This window comes from Silene latifolia, chromosome 3 (genome assembly GCF_048544455.1).
Source record: "Silene latifolia isolate original U9 population chromosome 3, ASM4854445v1, whole genome shotgun sequence".
In the NCBI taxonomy this organism is placed as follows: domain Eukaryota; kingdom Viridiplantae; phylum Streptophyta; class Magnoliopsida; order Caryophyllales; family Caryophyllaceae; genus Silene; species Silene latifolia.
Genome location: NC_133528.1, coordinates 130,193,788 through 130,202,746, shown reverse-complemented (window position 1 = coordinate 130,202,746; position 8,959 = coordinate 130,193,788). Strand labels below are relative to the sequence as shown.

General features: G+C 38.3%; 1 long non-coding RNA gene across 1 annotated transcript; it reads left to right on the top strand.

Annotated features, from left to right (window-relative positions):
• Window positions 1-474: 474 nt before the first annotated feature.
• LOC141648032 (uncharacterized) lies at window positions 475-3,008 on the top strand. The gene is made up of 3 exons (XR_012545912.1): window positions 475-636; window positions 738-793; window positions 2,635-3,008. It is a non-coding gene; the product is annotated as an uncharacterized LOC141648032 (long non-coding RNA).
• The last annotated feature ends 5,951 nt before the right edge of the window (window positions 3,009-8,959 follow it).

Genomic DNA, 8,959 nt, shown 5'->3' with positions numbered 1-8,959 from the left:
AAATATTCATAGTCCATAATCTTTAACCTGATTAAAACAATAAATTATTAACGATCCCGTGATTTTCACGGACTCCAAAACTAGTTACTAATAATAACTTCGGCTATGTTACTTCACATTATTTCAAATTACATCCCATTAAAGGTTGAGTGGTTTTGGGTTAGGTTATCGAGTTGGGTCAAGCAAGATTCAGATCAGGTCGGATCACTTCGGATCTCATATTAATTCGAGTCAGTTTCAGATTACTTTCGGATCTCAGGTAAGCTTTATCAGGTCTAGTTGAGGGTCATGTGGGTCAAATCGGACTCACCTCTAGATCGACCCAGTCCAGCAGTGCTCAATTGCTCAAATGCTCATAGTAACAAGTTCTTACCTGTGTTACGCGATGGGCTTAGACCCGTTACAAACCAAAATTAGCCCATGGGCTGTGACCCGATTCACCCCGTAAGGCACACGGAGCATACCATACCACATTACCATGTAATGATTTGGAAGTCTACCAGCACTCTATATATACCCAACACCAGCCACATACCCTTTGATAAATCCCCCTCTTTTATTCCAATCCCCAAAATAATTTTCCCGATCTCAAACCCTAACCCTAGAAAACACCATCAATCATGTCTTCCAAGGCTGGTAAAAACTCCTTCCTCTCTCCTCAAATTCATCGATTACTTCAATTTAATCGCCGATTTAGGGTTCTAACCTCGTAATTTTGTTCCCAATTTTGATTTCAGGTGGAAAGCAGAAGCCTTTGAAGGCACCCAAGAAGGAGAAAACGGAATTAGATGAGGTATATCTAATCTCTATCGTAATCATTCATTCTGTGTGTTTCAATTGTTTGATTGTTTATTGCAGTATTTACGGTGTCCATTCGTGCTCAATCAAATGATCTATCTTTTGCAGATTTCGTGTTTGATTATGTTATGTATGATTGTTGGTTTTTTTTCACATTTAATTGCTTATATTTTTTTTTAACAACTTTTGTGAGGTTAATTTTCTGTGTGTAATTATGGAATGATATGCTTTGAGCTGAATTAGATAGATGGTTGGAATTACTAGGGTTTGATAGCTCGATGTAGTTATATGAGTGTTCAATTCGTAGGTTCTTGATGTGAATAATCTTTTTGTGTATTATCATATTCATGGGATCATGTGTAATTGTTCGAGGTAAAGAGAGTATTCGCGATAAAATTCCGTTCTTGTATATTAGTGGGTCCTTAGTGCCTTCTGTAAGGCTATATGCTTGACTCGACAATACGAGCAATGCTACATACCATTAAACCACACAATTGTCTCTGTGTGGGGAGAAGGTTGGGGAGAAGAAAGCGTAGTTGTTTAGGCAATGTAATTTCTGGGAATAGGCTGTAGATTATGATTTGGATTAAAAGAATGTCGACTTCTTTGCTTTTAATATAGTTATTTATATGGTAACTATTGGATATGATCAATTTGATTTTGGGATTAGTTGTTTGATAAGAGTTATTTGGTACTGTCCGTTGCCCAATGATGAAACTCGTATAAATGAGTGGTAGCATGTGGTTGTATTGATCATTAGTTATTCTTTGCGCCGCCACCTTCCTATACTTCTTCTTCTTCTTCTTCTTCTTCACTCTCATTGTGATACTTAGGCCCTGTTCTTTTGGACACTTGATTACTACTGCTTCTACTACTACTACTACTACTGTTACTATCACTACTCCCGTTGTTACTGTCACTGGCGGCTGGTGCAAGAATATTTGTGATGGATCCCACATGCTTATAGTCACAAATGATTGTGAAAAGCTAGGAGATCTGAGGGCGTTGCTTCTTCATTTTTTAGTTTTTGAGGTGGAGAATTTGCATTTTCTTGATATTGTGAAAAGCTATTAAGTGCTGATTTATTAGTGAAAGTGATTTTGGCTTTGCTGTTATTAAACCATGCTGTACTCTCATGGTTTTTCCAGGAATGTACGATCTTTTCCCGTGTAATTTCTCTGGACTTCCGTCGTCCTCAAACATACTTTATGTTGTCTGTATTGGTTTGTATGTAAACACCTAAAAGTTGGTTAGGTTGTGTCTGTGTCTTGTTCTCTGACCCTAAGTTGTGCTTTACTTTTTTAAACCCTTAATCGGGGGCAACCAGATTAACCTCATGTATGTATACAAATATGAACTCGTTTCTTTAATTTTTTAAGCTTTGTTCACATAATTGTCTTGTGTTTAATTGGGTTAAGATTTTTTTTGGCCTTGTTATGGTAATACATTGACATTGATATGTTGCTCTTCTGTTAGAAAGCTTTTTTATGTATAGTTTGGGAATGTGCGAGGAAAGTACAGTATCTTCTTTAGATTTTGAAATTGCATGCAACTTCAAATGCGATGTAACTAATTAATTTTATTTCATGAATCTGAGTCTGCCTCAATCATTAAGTACTAAAGTTTGAACAAGTGTTGTATGTGACCAAAATTAGGCCAACCATATGTATTACTCATTCAATTTTTATGGTTAATTGATTTGGCTTGCAGGTAAGACCACCTTTTGTAAATTTAATTGAGTTCGATTGTTTTTCTCTTATGGAGGCTTGCCGCTCACAGCATTTGAAAATTTATGATGTCTTTTATTTATTCCTAATTTGTTTTCATTATGTATAGGTTGACAAGGCTAATCTCCAAAAGAAGAAGGATGAGGAGAAGGCACTGAAGGAGCTTAGGGCCAAGGCATCACAGAAGGGAGCGTTTGGAGGAACGGGATTGAAGAAGAGTGGGAAGAAATGAGGGAGTTCGTAGAAACGACCGAAGTTGGAGTGATTATGTTATATACTTACTATGTTATTGTGATGACTAATGTGTCAATTTAGTGATTGATGTCATTTGAGGTTTGTTATGCTACGAAAGTAGCGAATCTGCGTGTTTTATGTAAAACTACTTATCCCATGGAATGTGAATGTGCCCTATCATTAACCCTGGTAGTATGCATTGATGTTGAGGTAATAATAATGACTTTATGACACGGTCACTTGTGTTAATTGCGCGTGTTACTCCTCTGATGGCTGGTAGGCTGGTACCAACCGCTGGACAGCCTGAAACTCTTATGTTCAAGACCCTATGAATCCATGATGACAAGTTCCAATGTATATGATTTGCTTATTTTCTTTTGACTTTATTTGAACAACCGGATTCTGTAAAGATAATTAACATATGTAAATGTCGACCGTCTCCGTTAAAAGTTAAAACGTTTTAACAGGAGAGTTTCTGATGTCGACTCTCGGACACAAGTAGAGTTAAAGGGTGAATGAGAGATCAAATGTCAACTCTCCTACACACCTACACAAGTATGGGTGAAGGCAGTCGCCAAATCTGCCAATGTGACTGGGTTTAAGATAATATGGCCGATGGCCGATAGAGACGCTGATTTCCCTTACTTTCCCTAGATGACTAGCTGAGCTGGTACAACTGCCCTGATTCTTACAATCTGTGTCTTTCAGTCTCATTAAATCATCATGTGACCCTGAAAATATCAGGTTACCACCACCATGTTAAATTCCAACAGATAATAACATAAATTAGATGGAGATATTATTAACTCAATTCATATTATTCATACACTCAACAATAATCACTCTTTCATTCCAATCGTTTTAAAAAACCAAAAAAAAAAAACACTCAAACTTGATAATCAAATTTAAGAAAACTTGAAGTATGGTTTCAAAGTTTCAAAGGGCCAAGTCTCCTACTAGAAGAGCTCAAGGAGATCGACGATCGAGGAAGAAGGAATTCAGCATACATTTCCATGAAAAACTTGTCAACAATGTCAACATATACAGGACAACTAAGCCGCGAGTAGTAATTCAATGCTTCTTCAACATCCAATGCATGATCAAAGTCTTGTATTTCTATCATACCCAATTCTTTCATCTTTTGAGCTAACATGTAAGTCCCGTCATTTGGATACCTACTTGAAGAACTTCCAGAACTCGGTTCCATTTTTCGGGTTGGTAATACTTGATTTACTCTGTGTGAGACCTCATTTGCAGTGTTTGTGACAATTGTGTGATTATGAGAACTTGTTGGGACAGTTTGATTCGGAGAATGATCGGTATCATGATCGGTCATTGATCGAGTTGAGAATTGAGAGTAGATATTGTCTAATTGTTGGGTATTTTGGTTAATGCTTGAGCAAGATAAAGGGTTTAAGAAGAATGTTCTTGGTATAGTATCATACCTTCCAAAAAGCATGCTTTTGATGTTTTGCAGGGTTTTTTGAATGAATTTTTTGGTTTTTTGGATGGATTTCTTGAACAACATTTCTACTTGTTTCTCTCTACTTGTCTTGGTTTTTGACAGAAAAAAAATGGGGAAGTAAGTCATGCACTATGCTTTCTACATGTTTAGCACATATAGTAGCACTATTATATGTGCTTTAACTTTACCCTTCCCCTTGGTGAAAGTAATAATGATCATTGATTATGATTATGGTTAGCTTAGGGCAATAAGAATGGGAATTCCTATTTGTTTGGGTTAATTTATTTGTGTGTAACGACCCAAAACATCAATCAGAACTTGCACTAAGTTGTAACAAGAACTAGTAGTAATTATTCTCTCTTTGTTCAGATGGTTAAAAACTTAAATAAGACCGTTGTAGAATATACAACCACCTTATATATTATGTACTTGTTTACTAATATGTATAATGTTCCTACCACAGTCCATAGTCTTGCACAAAAACATAATTGTGTTCGGTATTGCTAGAACTTTTTTTTTTTTCATATTTTAAGACACTTGAATTTTCTTTAATATTTCTCAAAATATAATATACTTATATATTATGATTTGTATACTCTTATATAAATATTTTTCATTAAGTATTTAGTGATATAAGTTCTATAATCTTCCTCTAAGTATTTTTTACATTTTTTAGAGTTAATCAGGGCATTGATCAAGGAATATAGCTAAAGACAAAGAAAGGTTTGTGAAAGTGGAAACATTAAAGTATCGCAAAATTATGGTTAATGATCTTTCTACCCCATGCTAATCACTAATCAGGAGGAGGCAACCCTAATATACCTAGGAAAACTCCACTTAGATATGTGGGTGACATGTAATGGTTCACATCTGTGGCGGATTTAGAGGGGTTAGCAGGGGCGCTCGTCCTTGTGGTTAAAGAATAACTTGAAAGTTTTAGTTAAAATTTCCGAATCTTTTTCAATTTTACTTTGTATTCAGTGGTGGATCTAAGGGGCTAGAAGGGGCTCTCGCGCCCACTGTCGAAAATTCCAAAGTTTTTAGTAATATTTTTCAAGTTTTTTCGAGTTCTCCCTACACAATTACCTTTCGCCTCCACCTGGATCAAGTCCTGGCTCCGTCACTGGTTATGTCATTACTTGTTCGCCTGCGCTGAGATTTTTCACCCCCTCTAACTGTAAATCCTAACTCTGTCAATGAATCGGAGTATAAAATTTTTGCAAATATGAACGAGACACTTTCTAAAAAGTTTTATCAATTAAAGGCTGCATGACAACTTATTGTACAGATTGGCATTCATTCATACTTTATATAGGCTGGTCCAATTGTGACTTGTCCTAAAAATAGATCTTCCAAAACGATTGCTCTCATCCACCATTTTAGGTGCTCAATCAACTAAATTCCATTAAGTTGGAGTAAATAGTTATAGTACCATTAGGATTTTGGCCTAGTGATTGAGAAAGATGGCCTATATACTGTAGCTTACTAATTCCACTTTTTCAATTTCCTTTATAATTATTGCACTTGAACATTGTGATTTCATTAGACAAATATAAGTGGCCATATCTTGATGACAACTTAGTGTGTTTGTTAAGTTTTAAGTGACGACATTTTCGACTCGAGAGATGGCCATATCCGACCCTTAACATCATGTAGCTAGAATTACAGTCAAGTTACACTTACACTATTTGAGATGGTATTTGTCTCATAAGCCTGGGCGATATATGAAAATAAAGGAAATACAAATATAAGTATATAGGATAGGCTTACTCAAGAAGTTACAAGTTAATATTACAAAGTCAACTTGGTCAACTCAGGTTGTTAGCTTAGTTGTACAACTCTAGAGAGTTTGTTACATTACAAATTTTTTTTTTTTTTTTTTTTTTGGCAGTTGTAAAACAAGTTCTACCTATACATATGGCAATTGACTCATTTGGTCAAGTGCGCTTATTTTAATAAAAACATAACCTAAAGCAACAAAGTAAAAGTAACTGCATTGGGTAAACGAAGCGTGTTGATGGTGTGTGGACGGCTGAACACGATGATCATCATCCAAATCAATCTTGAAGTGGCAATCAGAACTCGCCACAAACTCGAACAAAACCTTACTCTTTTTTGTCAACGGTGCTTCGGAGAAATACCTGCAACAAGACACAAAAATGTGTCTCGGAGATTCATCCCCTAGGCTATAAGACACAACTCCTGGAAACCAACGAGACCCTTGAACCGTCGAGGCTGAGCAAAGTGTACTTACGCCACTAGGACGTAGAAAGGAAAAGCGGAAAGCATACCACGAAAGTCTGCCTCCAAAGGAGAAAAAACTCCTACACTCCGAAACACAAACCCAACAGACAAGTACCTTGTAGCCAAGAAACGTGAGTAAGTAGATTGGTAGTAAAATAAGAGCCACTTTGTTGATCAACCTCCTAACCAACATCATCTCAGAAGGATAAATAGAGATGGGCACAACACAAGCCGAATGCAGAATTACCCTTACCCTTATTGGGATTATGACGTCTAAAATTATTCGGAAGAACATAAAAAGACTGAAAGAAAATTTAAAAACCATGAGCTTGTAGAAGAGACCACCGCAGCCCAACCAAACCAACACGATTCCGGACCCTACTCAACCCAACCATGACACTTCACATACCCTAAACCTTCAACCGTAAACTCATTCCGATTTAACCGATGACCCAACGACCACCCAAAACCGATCGGTCAACACAGTGACCACAATAGACCAAATCAAACCACGATTCTCCAAAACAGCCTCCCGAGGCCACAGCCTCACATGCAACAAGACCAACAAAGTCCAACGAAGATAACAGACCATAAAACCGCCAAAAACAACCGAAAACCTGACAAGGGACAGACAAAGCAAAGAACCGATAGGTGGGGGAAATGGGGGGATCACCAATCGGTCCCAAACTGCAACTGACACCCCAGACAACGGACCGATTGATGGGGGAAATGGGGGGATCACCAATCGGTCCCAAACTGCAACTGACACTCCAGACGACGGACCGATTGGTGGGGGAAATGGGGGGATCACCAATCGGTCCCAAATTGCAACTGACACTCCAGACGACGGACCGATTGGTGGGGGAAATGGGGGGATCACCAATCGGTCCAAAACTGACCCGAAAAGCAAAGCTCATCGACACAACACAACAAAGACTGCCGGACTTAACAACACCAAACCGACCACCATAACATTAAAAACCTAGGACAAAGGCCTTACCAGGGGGTGGGGAAAGGGGCGAGGGGTAGGGGAAACACCCCCTGACCAAGGGTGCATGCAAGACTGGCGCAGACAAGGCGGAGAATCGGAAGAAGAGAAGAAAATTGGATCAACAAGGCAATACCACACAACCAATCAGTCGGCCGATCATCAAAAAAACTCGTAGGAACGAGAGCCACGGCGGAAGAACAGAGTGAAGGGCCGAATCCGCCGGAGATAAGCCATGAAAGAGCCCATCTCCGGCGGAGGTTAGGGTTGAAAAAAGGAGGAAGTGTGTGGGAGGCCGAGGCGGCGGATCAAAATAAGGAATTAGGGTTTTTTTGGTTTAGAGAGAAGGGGGAGAAAAGTAGAGAGAGAGTGAGTTATTACCCGTTATTACATTACAATAATTGTAGTATAAATAAGAGATGTTATCATTAGTAGTATAAATAAGAGATGTTATCATTAATGTAAGTTATGAACTTCATCTTCCTAATTTACATAAATAATCATGCCTATATTTAGCTTGAGATTCTCACCGAGATATTTATTGACCATTCTTGTTCATTTATGGCTTCCAAGCTTTTCGTCTATAAAGTTCCATAGATTTCTACATGGTATCAGTTTTAAGTAAACGATTTTGGTTAATTCTTTTTCGATCTTCTATTTTGTTGTTACGGTGATCGGGTGGTCATCTAATGTCTCAATTTTGTCCGATGAATTATTCTACTCAACTTTGGGACAGGAACGTGGTTGTATTGTACCCTTGGCATTTTTAATTTTTTTTTTTGACAGATGGAGAGTAAAGGTTTAATTACGTACTAGTGGCTTTTTTAACTAACTTATGAGCCATTTTATTAATAGATATAGGAATATAGCAAAAATAAAGACAATTTCCCGAATATTTGTGTGATAACTGATATGTGATTAGTTTATACCATTTCACTTCCCGCTTCTCATGCATTTTGCCTTCTATAGCACGTTTCTAGCTCACTATCGCTTGTGTTTTGCCCTTCATTTCATGTACATCGATATTATGACTCCCCGTACTCCTTTGTAGGGGATTGGCCTGGGCAAAGGCAAGACTAAATGAAGATCGAGTGAAGAAGCTAACTCTTTTTAGCTTGAGAAGGAAAGGAGTGAAAAACCTAAAGAAGCATGTTCTGCCGGCAGACCGGCAGTCGGTCCAGCCACTGGCAAAACACCCCCACATGTTATTACAAGGAAAAGAGGAAAAATCTGAAGAAGTATGCTCTGCCGGCAGGCCGGCAGCCGGTCCACCGGCAGAGCACAACAACCCCTTGAACTGAAGATAGAAGAAGAAGAAGAAGAAGAAGAAGAAGAAGAAGAAGAAGAAGAAGAAGAAGAAAAACAGCCGGTAGAAGACGCACCAAGGAAGACATTGGAGTATAGAAGAGTGTGTTCTGCCGGCAGGCCAGCAGCCGGTCCACCGGCAGAACACACACGCTAGTTAAATTTCCAAGTTTCAATTCCAAATTGCAAAAGGCGCGC